The following is a 23,352-nucleotide window of genomic DNA, read 5'->3' as shown; positions in this document are numbered from 1 at the left end:
TACCCAGATGCACTGGGTTTGGAGTTGGGAGACTTAAAAGTCTATTCTCCGTCAATTAGTAGGCTCTGTGACATTGGGATAAATCATTTATCTAAGGTATTAGTTTTTTTCATTTCTAAAAATGCTAGTGTTTGGGCTAGGTCGGTGGGTAGAACTTCTGAGAAGGGAACGCAACTAATTTTTCAACTAAAATAGCAATCTTTTTTTTTTTTTTTTTTTTGCGGTACGCGGGCCTCTCACTGTTGTGGCCTCACCCGTTGCGGAGCACAGGCTCCGGACGCGCAGGCTCAGCGGCCATGGCTCACGGGCCCAGCCGCTCCGCAGCATGTGGGATCCCCCTGGACCGGGTCACGAACCCGTGTCCCCTGCATCGGCAGGCGGACTCTCAACCACTGCGCCACCAGGGAATACCGGCATCTTTTTAAAAAAATAAATTTATTTATTCATTTATGCATTTTTGGCCGCGTGGGTCTTCGTTACTGCGCGTGGGCTTTCTCTAGCTGCGGCGAGCGGGGGCTACTCTTCGTTGCAGTGTACGGGCTTCTCACTGCGGTGGCTTCTCTTGTTGCAGAGCACGGGCTCTAGGCGCAGGGGCTTCGGTAGTTGTGACTCACAGGCTCAGTAGTTGTGGCACATAGGTTTAGTTGCTCTGTGGCATGTAGGATCTTCCTGGACCAGGGCTCGAACTCGCGTCCCCTGCATTGGCAGGCGGATTCTCAACCACTGTGTCACCAGGGAAGCCCCTAAAATAGGAATCTTAATATAGAAACTGATGAACGTAAAACTGCTCTGTTGAAGCTCTGGGTTGGTTTCTTCCCAAACCCCTCCCACAACTACCTCCCCAAACCTACTCTTCCAACGAGGACCTCAGGCTCCTTCATCTCAGACTAGATGCTCCCAGAGGCTCCGCCAGTTCTAATACTTTTTGAGTCCCTTAAATTTTTTTTTTTTTTTTTTTTTTTTTTTTTTCAGTACGCGGGCCTCTCACTGTTGTGGCCTCTCCCGTTGCGGAGCACAGGCTCCGGACGCGCAGGCTCAGCGGCCATGGCTCACGGGCCCAGCCGCTCCGCGGCACGTGGGATCCTCCCGGACCGGGACACGAACCCGTGTTCCCTGCATCGGCAGGCGGACTCTCAACCACTGCGCCACCAGGGAAGCCCAGTCTCTTAAAATTTGATAGCTCGTTGTGTCACTAATACCAGGCAGGTGTCTTGAGTCTACAGCCCAGGCTGGGTGGGAGAATATGGGGTCAGGTCCTTTGATTTGACTCTCGCTCAGGGTTATGACTTCTAATAGAAAATGGCAACCGTCTTTGCCCAACCCACTCCTCACTTTCAACTGCTCTGAAATAGCCCTTCCCCACCCCAGGAAACGTTTCTTTCCGTGGACAGATAATTAAACCAGGATTCAAGCACATTTCCTTAAGTTCTTCAACTTTCTCCACTCCTGTAGACCTGTGGTTTAATACAAACATACTTAAGATTTCATTGCTGAAAAACTGCCAAAATATTAAGAAATAAAGAATAAATCTTCCAGTAAATATTGAGAGATCTATACATGAAAAGAGATCCAAGACAATATTAAGATGCAAATCCCAATATATAGTATGATCACATTGTTGTAACTAATAATATATGGGCTAGTGTGTGCATAGCAAAACTAGTTAGAGGAATATAAATACCAAACCATTCATATGATTTCTAGGGAAAGGCAGATGATGGGAAACTATCGCTTTTGAGTTTACAGTTGACCCTTGAACAACGTGGGGATTAATCCATGGATAATTCCCTATCCTCAGTTCCTCTGCATCCAAAGACAACCAACCACAGGCAGTGCAGTACTGTGCAGTGCGGTATTTACTACTGAAAAACATTCAAGTGTAAGTGGACCTGTGCAGTTTCAAACCTGTGTTGTTCAAGCATCCACTGTATATTTGTAAAATAAATGTACTTTTATATGTATCTTCACGTTACTTATAAACTTTTTCTTTTTATAATGATCATATAAAAATTTTGTAAATGGTTTAAGAAATTAGAGAAAATATTCTACAATATTAATATAAGGAAGAAAAGCTCAGAAGCAGAAAGTGACTTTCTTAAGTTATTAGCTGATATAGGAAGAAGCATGAATACATAATTCTTCACTGTGCTATCTTCCGCTCAGTCACAAACTTCAAGGGTGAAATCTCTGCTGCATTATTTATAATACTTTGGGAAGGGCGTGTCACCAGTCCCACATTTCCATGGAGCCAGACATATTGGAACAGGAGCTGCCCCAGCTTATGCCTCATGAATCCATCCATTGATTCACCGATAGATTCTTTGGTTGAATCAAAAGATATTTGTTGAACGGCAGCACTATTGGACCTAGACCCTCCCCTTAACTTAAGGACTTCGTATTTAAATTTCATATTCTATTTATATCTTGATAAAATAGAGGCATAGAAAAATACACAAGATGAGCAGGGAAAATAAACAACTGGTCTAATTTTCCAAAATACATAACAAACCATGATATGTTGTGATTATACAGTTGAGGTGTGGTTAAAATTCTAATACAGGAACAAGAGGAAATGTTGATCAATCAATTCTGGTTGGAAGGTGAGAATCCAGGAAGGTGAGGTGACATCTGAGCTGGGCCTGTAAGGATTTGAATAGTTAATCAGGGTAACGAGTGGAGTTGGGTATAGGAAACAGGGCCCAGGTTGAGCCAGTCAAAGGTGCACCAGGCTCTAAATGGCTGTGTGCCAGGACTGCCGGGACCGCTCAGCTATTCCAAGGGCTACAGGGAGCCACAGAAGCTTAAAGAAAAGTGACATGACTGTATCTATGCCCTCGTTAGAAAGAGGGCAGAGAGAACAGTGCAGGGAAACCAGATGGGAAGAGCCTAGAAGCCGCTCCAGCAGTCAAGAGCAGAAAACACAAAACAGTGCGTCTGAGGGCGTGATTTCTGAGGGCAGACAGACTGGACTGTGGTGGCCCAGTGTGTATGGTGAGGACTGAGGGGTGGCCGATGGGGGCTGACATTCTGAAGGAGTCAGTGTTCCCTTAGTTTACTGGAAAGACAACCAATGCTTTAGCCCTGATATAAACTCCAGCTTAAAACCGCGGATATATTTCACTGCCCATGGGAGACAAACTCAAGGTAACCTGAAGTATTTACATTTCTGCTCAAACTTTATCTTCCTGTTGGAATCCACCCTTAAAATATAGCATTGGCGGGCTTCCCTGGTGGCGCAGTGGTTGGGAGTCCGCTTGCCGATGCAGGGGACACAGGTTCGTGCCCCGGTCCGGGAAGATCCCACATGCCGTGCAGCGGCTGGGCCCGTGAGCCATGGCTGCTGAGCCTGCGCGTCCAGAGCCTGTGCTCCGCAACGGGAGAGGCCACAACAGTGAGAGGCCCGCGTACCGCAAAAAAAAAAAAAAATATATATATATATAACATTGGCATCCTCCAGTGTTAAAGAGCTCAGGGTCCATCACTATGAAGGAAACAGGCCCATGACTTTCAGGTTGAAAGATAATCTACGCAGAAGAACTACCCAACCAACGCAGCTGCAGAGATGAATCGAAAGTGGAAACTTACTGTGTTATGTGGGGTCTACACCTAGCAGTTAGTGTTTTGTACAAAACATCTACATAATAAATATTGCTTTGTCTTAAATTTTAAAGTTATAGAATATTTGCTGCTTTTCTTCATGAACTACATGATCAAAGCTATTTCACTCACCTGTGTATTTTCTTATGCTATTTAAACTCTCCCCTACCTAAGATGGTTGATTCTCCACAATGAAAAATCTGGGCCAATCAAGGCAGGCCAGCTTTTAACAGTTACCGTGTACAATAAATAATCAAGGCGTTCTTACAGGGACTTCCCTGGTGGCGCAGTGGTTAAGAATCTGCCTGCCAATGCAGGGGACACAGGTTTGAGCCCTGGTCTGGGAAGATCCCACATGCCTTGGAGCAACTATGCCCGGGTGCTACAACTACAGTGCCTGCACTCTAGAGCCCGCAAGCCACAACTAGTGAGCCCGCGAGTCACAACTACTGAAGCCTGCGTGCCTAGAGCCCGTGCTCTGCAACAAAAGAAGCCACCGCAATGAGAAGCCCGCGCACCGCAACGAAAGTAGCCCCCGCTCGCTGCAACCAGAGAAAGCCCGCGCGCAGCAACGAAGACCCAACGCAGCCAAAAATTAAAAAAAAATTTTTTTTAAGTCTGTGGCTTACAAAAAAAAAAAAAGCTTTCGTACAGAGGTGTCAGCAAAGAATTATTTCAAGCAGCCTCTTGCCAAATGAAAAGGGTCAGCCAAGCTTTCCATAACATTTCTTTATCTTATCTAAGATCCCAAGTCCCTTTCTGCAACTTAAACAAGGTGACTTTGTAGTGGGGACTGGTTTACAAGCTTTAATTAGATTGTGCCAGGGCCAGGAGTTAGAATTCAAATTGTTCTATTGGATTGACTCACATAGTTCTAGATAAGTAACTGTCTTTTTTTTTTGAAATTTATTATTTTTTTTAAACAGCAGGTTCTTACTAGTCATCCATTTTATACCCATCAGTATATACATGTCAATCTCAATCTCCCCATTCATCCCACCACCACCACCTCCCCCCACCCCCTGCTTTCCCTTCTTTGTGTCCATACGATTGTTCTCTACATCTGTGTCTCTATTTCTGTCCTGCAAACAGGTTCATCTGTACCATTTTTCTCGGTTCCATATATGTGCGTTAATATGCGATATCTGTTTTTCTCTTTCTGACTTACTTCACTCTGTATGACAGTCTCTAGATCCATCCACGTCTCTACAAATGACCCAGTTTCGTTCCTTTTTATGGCTGAGTAATATTCCATTGTATATGTGTACCACTTCTTCTTTATCCATTTGTCTGTCAATGGGCATTTAGGTTGCTTCCATGTCCTGGCTATTGTAAATAGTGCTGCAATGAATACTGGGGTGTATGAGTCTTTTTGAATTATGGTTTTCTCTGGGTATATGCACAGTAGTGGGACTGCTGGGTCATATGGTAGTTCTATTTTTAGTTTTCTAAGGAAACTCCATACTGTTCTCCATAGTGTCTGTATCAATTTACATTCCCACCAACAGTGCAAGAGGGCTCCCTTTTCTCCACACCCTCTCTAGCATTTTTTGTTTGTAGATTTTTTGATGATGCCAATTCTAACTGGTGTGAGGTCATACAGCAGCAATGTTGATTTGTATTTCTCTAATAATTAGTGATGTTTTGCAGCTTTTCATGTGCCTTTTGGCTAACTGTATGTCTTCTTTGGAGAAAGGTCTATTTAGGTCTTCTGCCCATTTTTTGCTTGGGTTGTTTGCTTTTTCAATATTGAGCTGCATGAGCTGTTTATATATTTTGGGGATTAATCCTCTGTCTGTTGACTCGTTCGCAAATATTTTCTCCCATTCTGAGGGTTGTCTTTTTTGTCTTGTTTATAGTTTCCTTTGCTGTGCAAAAGCTTTTAAGTTTCATTAGGTTCCATTTATTTATTTTTGTTTTTATTCCCATTACTCTAGGAGGTGGGTCAAAAAAGATCAAGAATGTTCTTCTTATGTTTTCCTCTAAGAGTTTTATAGTGTCTGGTCTTACATATAGGTCTTTAATCCATTTTGAGGTTTTTTTTTGTGTATGGTGTTAGGGACTGTTCTAATTACATTCTTTTACATGTAGCTGTATACTTTTCCCAGCAACACGTATTGAAGAGACTATCTTTTCTCCATTGTATATCCTTGCCTCTTTTGTCATAGATTAATTGACCGTAGGTGAGTGGGTTTATCTCTGGGCTTTCTATCCTGTTCCATTGATCTATATTTCTGTTTCTGTGCCAGTACCATATTGTCTTGATTACTGTAGCTTTGCAGTATAGTCTGAAGTTAGGGAGTCTGATTCCTCCAGCTCCATTTTTTCCCCTCAAGATTGCTTTGGCCACTTGGGGTCTTTTGTGTCCCCATACAATTTTAAGATTTTTGTTCTAGTTCTGTAAAAAATGCCATTGGTAATTTGATAGGGATTGCATTGAATCTGTAGATTGCTTTGGGTATAATAGTCATTTTCACAATATTTATTCTTCCAATCCAAGAACATGGTATATCTCTCCATCTGTTTGTGTCATCTTTGATTTCTTTCATCAGTGTTTTTTTTTTTTTGTTATTTTTTTTTTTGTGGTACGCGGGCCTCTCACTGTTGTGGCCTCTCCCGTTGTAGAGCACAGGCTCCGGACGCGCAGGCCCAGCGGCCATGGCTCACAGGCCCTGCCACTCCGCGGCATGTGGGATCCTCCCGGACCTGGGCATGAATCCATGTCCCCTGCATCGGCAGGTGGACTCTCTACCACTGCGCCACCAGGGAAGTCCTCATCAGTGTTTTATAGTTTGCTGAGTAACAGGTCTTTTACCTCCTTAGGTAGATTTACTCCGAGGTATTTTATTCTTTTTGTTGCAATGGTGAATGGGATTGGTTCCTTAATTTCTCGTTCTGATGTTTCGTTGTTAGTGTATAGGAATGCAAGAGCTTTCTGTGCATTAATTTTGTATCCTGCTACTTTACCAAATTCATTGATTAGCTCTAGTAGTTTTCTGGTGGCATCTTTAGGATTTTCTATGTATAATATCATGTCACCTGCAAACAGTGACAGTTTTACTTCATCTTTTCCAATTTCTATTCCTTTTATTTCTTTTCCTTCTCTGATTGCCGTGGCTAGGACTTCCAAAACTGTGTTGAATAATAGTTGTGAGAGTGCACATCCTTGTCTTCTTCCTGATCTTAGAGGAAATCCTCTCAGTTTTTCACCATTGAGAATGATGTTTGCTGTGGGTTTGTCATATATGGCCTTTATTATGTTGAGGTAGTTTCCCTCTATGCCCACTTTCTGGAGAGTGTTTATCATAAATAGGTGTTGAATTTTGTCAAAAGCTCTTTCTGTTGAGAAATCTATTGAGATTATCATATGGTTTTTATCCTTCAATTTTTTAATGTGGTGTATCACACTGATTGATTTGCGTATATTGAAGAATCCTTGCATCCCTGGGATCAAATCCCACTTGATCATGGTGTATGATCCCTTTAATGTGTTGTTGGATTCTGTTTGCTAGTATTTTGTTGTGGATTTTTGCATCTATATTCATCAGTGATATTGGTCTGTAATTTTCTTTTTTTGTAGTATCTTTGTCTGGTTTTGGTATCACGGTGATGGTGGCCTTGCAGAATGAGTTTGGGAGTGTTCCTTCCTCTGCAATTTTTTGGAAGAGTTTGAGAAGGATGGGTGTTACCTCTTCTCTAACTGTTTGATAGAATTCACCTGTGAAGCCATCTGGTCCTGGACTTTTGTTTGTTGGAAGATTTTTAATCACAGTTTCAATTTCATTACTTGTGATTGGTCTGTTCATATTTTCTATTTCTTCCTGGTTCAGACTTGGAAGGTTGTAACTTTCTAAAAATTTGTCCATTTCTTCCAGGTTGTCCATTTTATTGGCATAGAGTTGCTTGTAGTAGTCTCTTAGGATGCGTTGTATTTCTTCGGTGTCTGTTGTAACTTCTCCTTTTTCATTTCTAATTTTATTGACTTGAGTCCTCTCCCTCTTTTTCTTGATGAGTCTGGCTAATGGTTTATCAATTTTGTTATCTTCTCAAAGAACCAGCTTTCAGTTTTATTAATCTTTGCTATTGTTTTCTTTGTTTCTATTTCATTTATTTCTGCTCTGATCTTTATGATTTCTTTCCTTCTACTAACTTTGGGTTTTGTTTGTTCTTCTTTCTCTAATTGCTTTAGGTGTAAGGTTAGGTTTTTGTTTTTGTTTTTTTTTAATTTATTATTTTTACTTTTGACTGTGTTGGATCTTCACACTTTGCTGTGGTGCATGGGCTCTAGGCACACGGGCTTCAGTAGTTGTGGTGTGTGGGCTGAGTATTTGTGGCTCACGGGCTCTAGCGCGCAGGCTCAGTAGTTGTGGTGCACAGTCTTAGTTGCTCCGCGGCATGTGGGATCTTCCTGGCCCAGGGCTCAAACCCGTGTCCCCTCTTTGGCAGGCAGATTCTTAACCACTGCGCCACCAGGAAAGTCCCAGTTAGGTTGTTTATTTGAGATTTTTCTTGTTTCTTGAGGTAGGATTGTATTGCTATAAACTTCCCTCTTAGAACTGCTTTTGTTGCATCCTGTAGGTTTTGGATCGTTGTGTTTTCATTGTAATTTGCCTATAGGTATTTTTCAATTTCCTCTTTGACTTCTTCAGTGATCTCTTGGTTATGTAGTAACTTATTGTTTAGCCTCCATGTGTTTGTGTTTTTTACGGTTTTTTTTCCCTGTAATTGATTTCTAATCTCATAGCGCTGTGGTCGGAAAAGGTGCTTGATATGATTTCAATTTTCTTAAGTTTACTGAGGCTTGATTTGTGACCCAAGATGTGATGTATCCTGGAGAATGTTCTATGGGCACTTGAGAAGAAAGTGTAATCTGCTGTTTTCAGATGGAATGTCCTATAAATATCAATTGAATCTCTCTGGTCTATTGTGTCATTTAAAGCTTGTGTTTCCTTATTAATTTTCTGTCTGGATGATCTGTCCATTGGTGTAAGTGAGGTGTTAAAGTCCCCCACGATTACTGTGTTCCTGTCGATTTCCTTTTTTATAGCTGTTAGCATTTGCCTTATGTATTGAGGTGCTCCTATGTTGGGTGCATATATATTTATAATTGCTATATCTTCTTCTTGGATTGATCCCTTGTTCATTATGTAGTATCCTTCCTTGTCTCTTGTAACATTCTTTATTATAAAGTCTATTTTATCTGATATGAGTATTGCTACTCCAGCTTTCTTTTGATTTCCATTTGCATGGAATATCTTTTTCCATCCCCTCCCTTTTAGTATGTATGTGTCCCTAGGTCTGAAGTGGGTCTCTTGTAGACAGCATATATATGGTTCTTGTTTTTGTATCTATTCAGTGAGCCTGTGTCTTTTGGTTGGAGCATTTAATCCATTCACATTTAAGGTAAGTATCAGTATATATGTTCCTATTACCATTTTCTTAATTGTTTTCAGTTTGTTTTTGTAGGTCCTTTTCTTTTCTTGTGTTTCCCACTTAGAGAAGTTCCTTTAGCATTTGTTGTAGAGCTGGTTTGATGGTGCTGAATTATCTTAGCTTTTGCTTGTCTGTAAAGCTTTTGATTTCTCCATTGAATCTGAATGAGATCCTTGCCAGGTAGAGTAATCTTTGTTGTAGTTTCTTCCCTTTTATCACTTTAAATATATCGCGTCACTCCCTTCTGGCTTGTAGAGTTTCTGCTGAAAAATCAGTTTTTAACCTTATGGGACTTCCCTTGTGTGTTATTTGTTGTTTTTCCCTTGTTGCTTTTAATAATTTTTCTTTGTCTTTAATTTTTGTCAATTTGATTACTATGTGTCTCGGAGTGTTTCTCCTTGGGTTTATCCTGCCTGGGACTCTATGCACTTCCTGGACTTGGGTGGCTATTTCCTTTCCCATGTTAGGGAAGTTTTCAACTATCATCTCTTCAAATATTTTCTCAGATCCTTTCTCTCTCTCTTCTCCTTCTGGGACCCCTATAATGTAAATGTTGTTGTGTTTAATGTTGTCCCAGAGGTCTCTTAGGCTGTCTTCATTTCTTTTTATTCTTTTTTCTTTATTCTGTTCCATGGCAGTGAATTCCACCATTCTGTCTTCCAGGTCACTTATCCATTCTTCTGCCTCAGTTATTCTGCTATTGATTCCTTCTAGTGTATTTTTCATTTCAGTTATTATATTGTTCATCTCTGTTTGTTTGTTTTTTAATTCTTCCAAGTGTTTGTTCTTTAATTCTTCTAGGTCTTTGTTAAACATTTCTTATATTTTCTCAATCTTTGCCTCCATTCTTTTTCTGAGGTCCTGGATCATCTTCACTATCATTATTCTGAATTCTTTTCCTGTAAGGTTGCCTATCTCCACTTCATTTAGTTGTTTTTCTGGGGTTTTATCTTGTTCCTTCAACTGGTACATAGTCCTCTGCCTTTTCATTTTGTCTGTCTTTCTATGAATGTGGTTTTCATTCCACAGCCTGCAAGATTGTAGTCCTTCTTGATTCTGCTCTCTGCCCACTGGTGGATGAGGCTATCTAAGAGGCTTGTACAAGCTTCCTGATGGGAGGGACTGCTGGTGTGTAGAGCTGGGTGTTGCTCTGGTAGGCAGAGCTCAGTAAAAGTTTAATCCACTTGTCTGCTGATGGGTGGGGCTGAGTTCCCTCCCTGTGGCAACCCAACACTGGAGCCTACCCGGGCTCTTTGGTGGGGCTAATGGCAGACTCATGCCAAGAGGTACTTCCCAGAACTTCTGCTGCCAATGTCCTTGTTCCTGCAGTGAGCCACAGCCGAACCTCACATCTGCAGGAGACCCTCCAACACTAGCAGGTAGGTCTGGTTCAGTCTCTTATGGGGTCACTGCTCCTTCTCCCTGGGTCCTGATGCACACACTACTTTGTGCGTGCCCTCCACGAGTGGAGTATCTGTTTCCCCCAGACATGTCAAAGCCCAGCAATCAAATCCTGCTAGTCTTCTAAGTCTGATTCTCTGGGAATTCCTCCTTCTGTTGCTGGACGCCCAGGTTTGGAAGTCTGACGTGAGGCTCAGAACCTTCACTCCAGTGGGTGGACTTCTGTGGTATAATTGCTCTCCAGTTTGTGAGTCACCCACCCAACGGTTACATGATTTGATTTTATTGTGATTGCACCCCTCCTACCGCCTCGTGGCAGCTTCTCCTTTGTCTTTGGATGTGGGGTATCTTTTTTGGTGAGTTCCAGTATCTACCTGTCGATGATTGTTCAGCAGTTAGTTGTGATTCTGGTGCTCTCACAAAAGGGAGTGAGCGCACATCCTTCTACTCCGCCATCTTGAACCAATCTCAGTAACTGTCTTTTGATGAAAGTTACTTTCAATAGTTCCTTTCTCCTTTATGCTTGGAGCCCTTGCCTCTTCAGCATTGTATTTGCATTGAATTATACAGGGGCTAAGGGCAGGGATCTCACCTGTTTTGTTTAGTGATGGATCTATCCCAAGTGCTTAGATACACAGGCCTGGTCCATTAGGTACTTTGCCTGCTACATAGTGGAGTCTCAGTGAATATTTGTTGAGTGGTCAATGACTGGTTCACATTTGACCTTCCATAAACCCTGACTCAGACCTTGTTAAGCACTCCTACTTTTATATCAATTATCTATCTACTGATTCTATTTTTATTTTTATTTGGATAAAAAAAGTGAGTCAACTAATTTAGGGTTCAGTTCTCTAGTTTTAATATTTAAAGGAACCTCATCAAGTTTATCATTTAAGTTACTTGTTCTTTTTAGCATATAAGATCTGATATGAACACAAACCAATTGGCTAAATTGAAATCTCTTTAGAAAGCTCAAATTGTTAAATCATGTGCTCCACCCACCTCCAGACCAATAGCCTCTTTCCTCCTCTATTCCAAGTCTGTTTATGGTACCACCAGTACTCCCAGTAAGCCAGACACCTGACCATCACAGGTGCTTCCTTCATTAGGCGCCCTCCCTCTTGCCTGCCCTCAGTCAGTTGCTTATCAAATCTTTGCATCTTTTCTATTTTCTCTGTTGATATAGAAACAGAGTGTATATCCCATCCCTATCCCTCTGTGTATATCCCTCTCCCACCCCTAAAACTGCTGCCCACCCATCTTCCCAGGCCTGGGATGCTACTGCAGCCTAACATCGCCTCAGGCCTTCTCTTCCCTACACTCATTCTCCCTCACTTGACCACCACAAAGCTATGTCATTCTCCTTTAAAATTCCCTTCTTCAGCTTTCCCAACACCTCCATGGAATAAAGGAAGGTCCTCCATTTCCAGCCCCTACTGATCCCTCCAACCCTATCTCCATCACTTGTCATACCTCACCTTTGGCTCCAGAACTGGTGGTTTCTAAGTGTATCATGTTGTTTCAGGCCCCTTTGCCTAATCCCGCTGCTTCCTCTACTTGCAACTGTCTAGCCACTCACTTTTATTTGCCTGGCTAACTCTTACTTCAGGACTTAATTTGGGATGGGTCCAGGAATGTTCCCTGAGGCCCCATCAGACCAAAGGTTTCTACGCTGCACTTCCATTGCTCCAAGACCCTCCATTAGCCCCAAGATACCTATCTTATTCAGACCAGTCCCTACACCATAATTACTGCTTATTTTCTTTTTCAGTTAGAAATTCTATTAACTCAAGTGATGTGTTTCTCTTCCTCTGTGCACACAGCTTTGGGATAACCCAGAGGGTCAAACTTTCCACTCAGCAGCTACACCAATGAGGATAGGCTGTAGTCACTATTTTGGTTAATATTAGTGTATGGAAGAGATATATTTTGAGAAATAGACCTCCTGATGTTCCTAATTCCTTCAGAGAGCTTTCCCAAACAAAAAGCAGTAACATCATCCCATGATGATCATGGTGAGGAAGCTGTTTGTCAGGGATAAAACTGCGGTCTGGGTGGATCTGGAGGCTACAAACATCCCTAGCGCCCTTTGGGGAAAGGGAGTGCTGCCTCATAGCAGGCCATCGAGTACCTCGTACAGGGCCTTCCTTTCACTGAACATGCAGTGACCTAAAGATGGGGGTGGGATAGAATGAGCAGTCAAGTATGTATTAGAATTGCGTGTCACTTTGGACATATAGTATGATGTTACTGCATTTTATCTGGTGATATATCGAGTAAGAACATAATGTCAAGTGAACCTCTATTATTATGATGATTATTAAGCAGCTATAACGTATGGAGTACTTGTATGCTAGGCCTTGTGCTAAATCCTGTACATTAAAGACAATCCTGATAACCACGTGATAAGGTAGATCCTATATTCCTCATTTTACAAATGAGAAAAGTAAGGTAAGTTGCTCAGTCATCTCATCATCAGTGACTTAGTGCAAGAGCCTGTATTCAGAACTGCGTCTGACATCAAAGCCTACAGTCTTAAACCACTACGTTATTTGCTTTTGAAGCAGAGCTTCTTATAAATAGTGAAATAAAATGCTTTGCTTTCCCTAACTTGTCATTCAGTGATATCACCAGAAAGTAGGAAGGATAATTCTAGAAGTTTCATACTGCATTATTTCATCTAGAAATAAAGCAGTGATCGTCGGTCTCACTGAGGGGAGCACAGCCAACACACTGGCTGTGCTGACCTCTAGGACCAGTATGTTGCACAGCTCAAAGGAGCTGGATCACCCTCAGCCCCCAATCCTGTGGATCCTCAGACAAATGCGGCTCTGAGCTTTTGGAAGCAGTTCACTGCACCATTTTAATTTCTACAGATACAAAATCATTTATTGTCCAAATACAACAAAACTGGCCTGTATTTGAAGATCATTTATATAACAGTTGCTCTGATGCAACTATTCGTCATTACAGTATCAGGGTGTGCTAAGCTCCTACTCAAGTAAGGGTATCACTCTCGGATGGGTTCTGAAGCCCACCATAAGCTCCTCAACTTAGAGGAAGATTATGCTGAACAAAGGGCAAACCGTGAGAACGGTTCGCTTTGTAGCTCATGTGTGACCCACTCTGCTGAACGCATCTCACACGACATCCTGAAGGCAAAAAGGCACTGAAGTAATAACGCAGCCATTAATAAGCCTGTCAGACAAAATTGATTACAGCTCAACTCCCAGGACCATAATCCACTATTATTATTATTTTACTAAGGTCCTTCAGTTCAGTTGTAGCACATGAAAGAAACAAAAGACAATAGAATTAATAGTCTGTCTGGCAGCATTTCTTGGCAATTGTAATTGCCAGTATGTTCCCCAACAAAAATTTGTTGCAGATGAGCACAAATAATAGGAAACTATTAAGACTCATATAATACCACACAGGCTTGTAAAGACAATCTGCTTCTTACTGAAGGGCACACATTTTTTACTTAACACAAACTCTAGCTCTGATTTAAGACTGCTGACTACTTTGTTGCTTATGTAATAGAACAAACCACGTTTCCATTATCCACCATTTCTGAAGTTTTTAGCTTCTTTCAATAGATGCTAACAAGATTCCAGGAATCTCTGAAATGCTTCTCTCCACCTTTTGGAAAGGTAAGTTTCGGAGGGGGAGTAATTTAGTGAAGACTGAACGTATCATTAGCAAAATAGTTTTATGACATAATGCTTTCAGGATATAAAGAGTCAAATGTTTTTTGAAAAAAATCCAACGACATGGTTAGATAACCTCTTCAAATGGAGCCACCATTCAAAAGATAAAAGAGGAGCGCCACTTCCTGCACAAGCAACATTTCTGATCATCTTCTTGTCCTTCCAAGAATCTTTACAGTGACTTTCCCGAACATGTAACTCTCTGATTCCTAAGAGCACCGTTCATGAAGTGCATTTTTTTTTTTTTTTGCACAGTCAAGGAAATTAAAATCTACAGAAGAATGCTTGTCACTCTACAGAAAAATGTTTCTCATGCCTAATTAAGAGAGTTCTTAGGGAGAATAAGTATGATGTTCACATATGTAACTATTTGGGTTCCTTGAAAGCCTATAGTAGGAACATCTAGGCATTTTGACGCTGATGCTGTGTAATAAAAAGTTTAATTTGTAGTGGAATTATAAGGGGAAAAAGAATTCAAGATGACCACTAGTGTGCTAGCTAGGCTGCAAATTTTCTGTGCATCGTGAGGAAGATATTCTCACCGCTAACAGCGCTAGGACAAATTAGGAAACAGTGGGCTGGGACCTCTGCCATGTGACTCCTAGAAGCTTGTCAACGGGTATGGCAGCCAGGACCCTCACTGGGTAGATGCTCGGTGGCAGTTTTTGTTTTGAGTAGGTGAGGAACTGTCAGTTAATTTAAAGAATGGCTTGGGAATGAATGGACATTTATGGTTCTGTTTTTTTTCCAGAGGGTTTTATGTGTTCGACAGCTCTTAAAGGGGAAATATAGGGGCTACTTACCCAAGGTATTAATAGGCATGATTTTATTTTTTAAGTATTTGCTTCTCTGCTCCTTTATACTTCCAACTCTCAGGGACCCACATTTTACACTGGCATGTATTCTTAGGGCATATGGGGAAAAAGGGCCAAGTTTCACATGTCTCTTTTCTCTATTTCTTTCCTTCATTGTCAGGTTTCCTTATGGAGCTTTCAGTCTTAGGTTTCCATAACCTCCTAATGCAAAACAGGCTAAGAGGAGCAGTGAATGTCACAAACCACGTGTTGCTCTGCTTTCCTTTTCTTGAGGAGGAAAAATCCAGCTTACAAGAAGAGTATGCAAATTTAGCAGTTCACTGAAATTAAAGATGTTATAAAGGTTTCTTAACCCCAGTCTTGGCCATCTTGTAATATTTTAAAATATAAATTGAAACATATGATTGTGATAAGCTCTGATTTTACTTAGAAGCACAGAGAAGATGCTAAGACCATGGATAATAGTTCACAAAATTAATTTTGACTTATGGGGCAATCTGAATATTTTCACCTCAGCCAAAGATAAGAGACACACACAAGAAATAAACTGTAAGGATTTCATTGTGAAATGGACACTAGCGCTTTCTGAACCCTGGATTAACAATCTCTATCTGGGCTTCCACAGACTTGCATAAATTATTCAAAATTTTTATGGCTCAATTCACCTGTCAAAGAGAAGGGCCTTTTGACAACACTTCACACCTGTTACTTATCTAGAACAGTTCTGGGCTTAGAGACTCCCCACCTGGATGAGCATGTCCAGACTTCCCTCACACTCATTTTACACAAGGGGATAGATTCTTTGCAGTGCTGGGTAGTAAAGAAATTAAGACACACACTAAAATCCCTGGAATTTTCCCAAATAGACTATCACAATACAGATCTTAACTAAAGTAATCACAGAAAAGAGCACAGACCTTTACAAAACCATCATAAGAGACAGTCTATTTAGAGCTCTTCCATGTAACACTTACACAAAAAACAAACAATTAAGGGCCATAGACTTCAACGTCTGTTCTAAGGAAAGCACCAACCAACCAAAAACAAACAAACAAGTAACAAATTATGAAAGCTGATTTTTCTTCTAGGTCCTACAGTCCTAAGAAATGTGAATGTCCAAAATAAATTCTCATCAGAATATTCCCAGCTGGGGTAACGCTCGGCTGTGGAAATCTTTATCCCCACACTTTCTTCCTTCCCTAACTCAATTACCATAATAAAGGGATGAAGCCTAGGTCAAGTTTGAGATTCCCACATCCTCCACAAGTCCATCCCTGTGGTCCTCCCATCATCAATCTGCAAGTAATTCGAAAGGGGGTCCTGGTTATTTAATTAAGTGACAAAGGGGATTCTTGGGGAAAAGAGGTTTGACACAAACATCTACTTTAAATTTTATGTCTGTGGAAAAAACAACAACAACAACAAAACCCCCACTTCCTCACAAAAATCATACATGGATTTTAGAAGATTTAAATGATCATCACACTGGAGTATTAATTCTGCTGATGGTTTTTTAAAAAGGGAAATGAGATGCGAAGAAAAGTGGAGTCCTAGGAAAAGTCTATGTCATAAAATATGAGGGTATTTAAAAAGCAGGGGATGGGACTTCCCTGGTGGCGCAGTGGCTGAGAATCTGCCTGCCAATGCAGGGGACACAGGTTCGAGCCCTGGTCTGGGAAGATCCCACATGCCGCGGAGCGGCTAGGCCCATGAGCCACAGCTACTGCGCCTGCGCGTCTGCAGCCTGTGCTCCACAACAAGAGAGGCCGCGACAGTGAGGGGCCCGCGCACCGCGATGAAGAGGGGCCCCCGCTCGCCGCAACTAGAGAAAGCCCTCGCACAGAAATGAAGACCCAACGCAGCCAAAAATAAATAAATTAATTAATTTAAAAAAAAAAAGCAGGGGATGTTAAAAGTTGAATGCAGATTTCTGAAAACAGAGTAGGCTCAGAGGCGCCTCTCCGGGACCAGAGTCCTGGGAGTGGTGCCAGGAAAGGAAACTTCTTGTTCAGGGAAATCTGGTAGGCAGAGTATAGGAAAATTGCTTAGTTATAATCCAAGGGTCTTTAAGGAGAATATTCCGATGATGAACAAGTGTACCTGCCTCCCAAATGAGCACATTTGGGCAGAACGTCTGAGTGCAACTTGGGTCACTTGGAACCGATTCTACAGACGGGGCTACTTCCTCTCCCTTTTGGTGGCATCCAAGCATGGTAAGTACATTAGGGAACTATACTGCTGCAAACTGGGCTGTGTTGAAATTAATGAGGTTTGTATTAGTGAGGACACTTTTTGTAAGTAACAGAAACCAGACTAATTTAAGGGAAAAAAGGGTGGGGAGTGATCATTTGCTGGATGGATACAAGAGGTGTCTCAGGCAACACAGAGCAGGATTGTAGCTGAGCTTCAGAAAATGTGATTCAGAAAGAGAAAGGCTCAGAAAACTAGACAGTATTCTTTCTTCCTCTAGTCTTCCGTCTGCTGCTTTCTGGTTAACATTTTGTGCTTCTTTCCTTTCAGACAGGGCTTGGTGGCTCCTTAGTCTATGAGGTTAAAAAATGGCCCCCTCTCAGTTCTGGTGTTGGAATGCAACATGACCGCCAAGGGCCCCACTCCTTGACCATGTATCCACGTGGGTACATGGATTTGGATTTGGGCATCTGTGTTTTATGGGCTGCAGGCCAGTAACTCCCAGTGAAGGTGGACCTGTTTCTGTCCTGCACAGATACTCCAAAACTGTCTATTAAATGGATTAAAAAATTCTATTTGTACAATGGGGCAAGAGAACTTGCTATTAGATATTATGGACGGGCATTGTCCCTAATAACGGTGAGCCAAGAGAAATTGATGCTGAGCTGGTTGACAGTTTAAGAATCACCTGGAAAGCCTAAAAATATATAGATGCCTGGACCACATCCCTATAGATTTTGATTCAGTAAGTCTGAGTTAGGACCCAGAAGTTTGCATTTCAGGCAGTCTTCCCAGGTAACTGCAGTTTGTAACTGGGTTTAGGAACCAGGCATTGGTCTATAGACACCATTCACTTTGGTTACTAGCTCTCCTAAGACAGTGGTAAATTTGTGGAATGAAAAAGAGAAGCTACTTCAAGTTCTTATTGAGTAGTTGGTCGAAGCAAAATTCTACCCTCCAGCGTCTTCAATATTGCTTATGAAGCAGGCATGCTGATGAGTAAATCTCAGATCTCTTTCATAAAAAGTTCTAAAGGGATACATATCATTTTAGGGATCTGACCCACCTTAGTTAAGATGTCTTGCTCAAGTGAAAGTTAACTTCTCTTTTATTATATTAGGTGAAACTCTTCTTTTAATGTGACCTGTGGTGCTGGTTTTAATCCACAAAACATTTGAGAACTGTGGTTTCTAGAATGGGTTAGAAAAAAGCATGAAGTGAGAAATTTAGAACTCAAAGCCATTTAATATCTAATATTTAAGCCCATAATTGGGGGGACATACAATGCTTAATTTTATTTATGCATAGTTTCTGTCATTTCAACACATTTCCTCTGCAGAAGCTCCACTCTCAGGATGCTTTTGAGGCGAGTACTGCTCCCACTGATGTAAATTAACTGCTGTCCTGCTGGGTAAGGCTATTGAAACTTGAAGGTTGCTGGGAAGCTGCTGTCTCCCTGAGTTCTGAGTGTTCATTAGCGTCCCAGCACATGGACACATCGCAAGCAGATCACATGTCATTTCGGGAGACAGGGGATATTTACTGAAAATACTAAGAAGATCAAGGTGTGTAGACAAAGCAGAAAAATAATAAATCACGTGACCCTCACAGACATAAGCTGGGAAGGTGTTTGAATTAAACTAATTCACTGGGAGAGCACTGTCTTGGCAGAGGATAGAAAAGCCTTCCCCTATCCCACAACTTGCTGTCTGTCCCAAAGTAACAACAACAAATGATTCACTGTCCACAACTATATCTCTTGCTCTTCTCTGCTATAGTATTTTCCCTTTCTTCTTGCACCAGCTTTTTTCGTGCTCAGTCTTCTAATTTGTTTTATTACATGGAAGATTTTTTCCTGCAGATATTATTAATATTACTGTAAGAAAGAATTATTCTGGAGGAACTAACCTCCAATCCCCATCACACCATCAATGGAGGTTGCATCGCGCTGAGCAGAGAGCAGAGCCTACATGAGGTTGATGGACATTTCCAAAGCCAACGCATCTGTGTTGATTTAATGCAGGGAAACAGAAGGTGACTATGGTTAGTCATGTGACAGATGACATAGAAGCTTATCACCAGGCTGAATCACAGTATTGACAGGATTAGTTTTTCCTCATTAGTCAGAGAACAAGATAAATACATATCTGAGGACACAGAGTAGGATAGGATTGCACCTCCTGTTCCTGTGTGATTTTTATCAGGATATGAAATGCAATTACATCAATCTTATTTGAATTAATCCATCGATTTGTCACTATGGGGTTTTACAAAAGTTAACTGTAAAATAAGCAAAAGTGAAAATATATTTTAACGACGATTGAGAACACTGCTTTTACATTAATAAAAAAATCGTGAAAAGATAATAACCCTTCTTTTGTAATGGTCACAGTGGAAAATGAGAAGTATGGAGAATGTGGCTCTGAGAAGGAAGGAGGGAACAGGAAAAGGGGAAGGGGGTGGAATGTTTGTCCTAGACTAAGAATTTTTATAAAGGATCCTCCCCACTCATGCTGCTTAAGGGCACTAAGAACTTATTATATGGCAATAATCTTAGCACAACATACTTTCCTGTTAGAATATCCTGTACCATGGAGTTTTTTGGCTGAAAACTGAAGTATGCCTGAACATAATGTGTAATGTAATTCCCACAAATGAGCTACTGTTTGGGGGGGGAAAAAGGCAAGTGGTAATAAATCTGTAAATCCCTACTCAGTTTTTAGGATAACCTTTATTGGTCTGGGCTCAACAGTTTTATGTATGGGTATATAACATATACCAAGTTAGAAATTCATCAATGGAACTCATTGATAAAGAACTGTTGCATAAATAGCTTTATTCTTTAGAGTTTTACTTATTACTTAGAGAGCTATTATAAACAGCATTATTATTTAGTTGTTTGTTTAAAGGAAAAACAATATAGAGAGACATTTAGATTAGGTCAAACGTGGGAAATCGCTCACAACTGCGGGCTTCCAACACAGATGGGCAGAGAGGTCCCAGAAGCGGTGAGAATGAAGAAGTGTGATGGAAGTGGGTGGGCACACTCTCAGGGTCCTGGAGCGGGGCTGTTCCACTCCGGATCTGGGTTGGAGGGGAGGGCAGGGCTTGGCATAGTAGTCCTGCCTCTGGCAGTAACTGGCTGGAAGACCTTAACCCTCTGGGCCTCAATTTCTCATCCACAAAATGGTAGATGATCTCTGAGGTCTTTTGGCTGTGAAATCCTCTAATTCTCTGAATTCTTCGGTCTAGAAAACCTAGGAATGGAGGTCAGCTGTATGCACAGAGGCCACTTTAACCAAAGGCTGGTTTTAGCGTTTATTGCCACACCCCAGCATGGTGAAGTGGACCCAATGCCCGAATTCCCAGCGAGGGCAGCAGGAGAGAAGCCCACACACAGTGATGGGCCTGACCGTCTGTGCAGCCTCACGGACCCTTCTTGTCTCTTTGGGGTTTAGACGGTACAAAACTTCCAATGAAAGTTCCCAGGCATGTACCCTAAATTCCCCATCTCATCCGCGGCTCCTTAGTCTGAATAGAAAATTCTATTTCGGGAAACCATCTCAGGATACATTTAGGCTAACGTGAAGGAACAGTTGGAAAGCAAACTCGGACATAAAACGTAGACACTCTCAAAGAACTGTTGAAAAAGGAAAATGAGATTCTTCCTTTAAAGCACACTCCAGAATAAAGTTCTAAAGGACTTCTTAAGAATAATGTTGCCACAGCACTTCTTACTTCCCTACCATATTCTGTTCACCCTTTAATCATTTGTGTGATGTCTGGGGTCTCCACTGGGCTGGAGGACTTATGTAGATGGAGAGCGTGATGGTCGTGCTCAGCACTGCCCCTGAAAACAAGCCTAACACCCATCACGCCCGTCAGGACTGACAAAGGTTTGTTGAGTGACTGAATGGTTGAATGATGAGTGCCATTAATTTTATGAGAATATCCGAGATGTGGAACATTCAGGATATTAAAATGTCAATTAAAAAATGATTACCATGTACCCAGTCTTTCTACTCTCTGTTCTACCAATGACCTTTATTAAGAAATAAGTCATGCCATTTGGTCTGAAAGATAAGATCATTTTTTAGTCAGAAACATGACATTTTCTTGAAAAAGTCTTTAATTGAGTTTCATTTGTATTTTATTCCTGGTACAATTCATCTTTTTGTTATGAGTAAACAAACATATCCCCCAAATTGATACTATTTCCCAAAAATCTTCATTGAGATGGGCAACTGGAAGGTTTACATGTTTGTCAAAAAGGAGCTCAGGTCCTAGCCTGTGTCATTACTGAAGAGCTTGAAAAAACCTTTATTTACCTGCCTAGCGGGGCCACTAACCTGCTCCATTTAGAGCCCTAATAAAAAGTGTGTGATAAAAATGCCAAGGCTTGCTTATCTTAAAAGATTCTTCCTAGTTCAAAGGGTCAGTTTCACACCAGGGTCCCAAGTCTTATCAGCTAGCTCTTCAGAGTCCTGCCATTGTAAAACAAAGGATTCCTCCAACTGGCATGACAATGGTACAATCACCAGACACTTCAAAAGAAGCGGGCACCGCACAGAGGATGCCCTGAGTTTGCCCCTCACTGGGATGTTTTTACACACGCATTCCAACAGCTCATCCCACAATAAAGGCGAGGCGGGACAGTCAAGGGCATCACGCCTGCAGAGTAGTCAAGGACTCTGTCTTTACCAATAAAGCCAGGGGAAACTTCAGTTTAAACACCATTTACTCCCAACATGGAGTTCTCAAAAGCCAGGGTCTCCTTTTTCTACTAGGGTGAGGAAGCTGCAAGGGGATGGAAGTGAGCTTCAGCGCAGCGTCCTCAGCGCATAATTAGAGAGAGACAGAGAGAGAGAGAGAGAAAGAAGTATGTCTGCAGATAACCCAGAATCATCTGCAGGTGTCCGCATGAAATTTGCAGATGTGGATAAAAATAAAAAAGTCTACACTGGCTTCGCAGGATGCAAAGAGAAAGCCTACAGGTACGAGGATAACAGAAGAACAGAATCTGCTGTATTCCCTCTGAGGGTCTGGCCTTGTGATGGGGGCTCTGATCTGTTGGCCTTGTTTGTTTAACTTTCCTGAAAATCAAAAACAAATACGAACTTTCCCAAACCAAGTTCCACAGGAAAACAGGTATGGAAATGATTGAAAAACTTACCTTTGAGGTTTGCCAGGCCTTTCTTGGAGATGTGTATTAGAGACATGTGTAGATAGGTTATTTCAAAGAAACCCAGGCACTTAGATACTGGGAAGCAGGAGGCCGAATAAGGAACAGCTTGATTTTGTCGACATCAAACAGTAAGTTATAAGGTTTTCTTTATTTTTCAAAGCCTGTACTTTGTACATTCTAGGATATCAAGGGTGTTTTCAAAACAAGCAAACAACCTCCAATTATTATAGGGAACCCTTTGTACTTTGCAAAGAGCTTGGTGGCCTTACTGAACACCAATAAGACTGTGAGGTCTGGGCAGTCCTTTAAGCCATCACTCGACCCCCAGTGGGGTCGTGCTACTCAAGCAACCTCGCCCTAGTTCTTTTCAGGTTCCTGTCTATGCTTCAACCCCAGTGAGGAGCCTGAATGCCTGTAACAGCGCATGTCCTACTAATCAACCAAAGGGGGGAAAAAAACGCGTTCAGACAAGGTTCTCAGGGAGATGGACAGATTTGTTTTTGTCAAGAAATAATTTCAACAGGCATTTTAGTGAGCCCGTTATGTATCCACCCAGCCCTCTCTCTGCCCCTCACTTCTCATCTCTTTCTCCCGCGTTATTTTTCTTCATAGCTCCTAGCCCCATCTCACAGACTATTATTTTGTTTGGCCCCTGCCTCCATCCCTGCGCCCAACACCACTAGAATGTAAGCTCCACCAGGCAAGGATTTCTGTCAATTTTGTTCACTGATGTAGCTCCAGGACCTCGTGCATAGTAGGTTCTCAATTAATATGCATTCCATAAATGGATATAAGCAACCGTGCTGGACACTGCGGTATAAAGAGGAACAACAGCTGCTTTTTGCCCTGAAGCAACTCACTACTCCCTCTATTTAAATATATACTGTCAATTCTTTCCTCATTTTTATGTCTCTCTTAAAGCTTTAGTGTGTCTCTTTTAAAAAATTATTACACAATAAAACATGGATATAATCTCTCTGTATATTAGTGAGCTATTCAATTTAGTATATACAGTAGCCCC

The 23,352-nt window shown here is 41.6% G+C and overlaps 1 protein-coding gene across 7 annotated transcripts in view; it reads right to left on the bottom strand.

Moving 5' to 3' along the window:
* The window catches only part of PRICKLE1 (prickle planar cell polarity protein 1), a 107,182-nt gene that overhangs the window by 23,944 nt on the left and 59,886 nt on the right, over nt 1-23,352 (bottom strand). The window contains exons 1-2 of one of the 7 annotated variants that reach the window (XM_060306053.2): nt 19,055-19,118; nt 18,213-18,336 (exon numbers count right to left, since the gene is read on the bottom strand). The exons of 5 other annotated variants lie outside the window; for them this stretch is intronic. The gene's annotated coding sequence lies outside the window, so the exon portion shown is untranslated. Of the gene's footprint in view, nt 1-18,212; nt 18,337-19,054; nt 19,119-23,352 lie in introns of those variants that run through there. One more of the 7 variants, XM_060306055.2, reaches the window with a different exon arrangement.

The sequence above is a fragment of the Globicephala melas genome, chromosome 10 (genome assembly GCF_963455315.2).
Source record: "Globicephala melas chromosome 10, mGloMel1.2, whole genome shotgun sequence".
Lineage (NCBI taxonomy): Eukaryota > Metazoa > Chordata > Mammalia > Artiodactyla > Delphinidae > Globicephala > Globicephala melas.
This window is presented reverse-complemented; position numbering and strand designations above follow the sequence as displayed.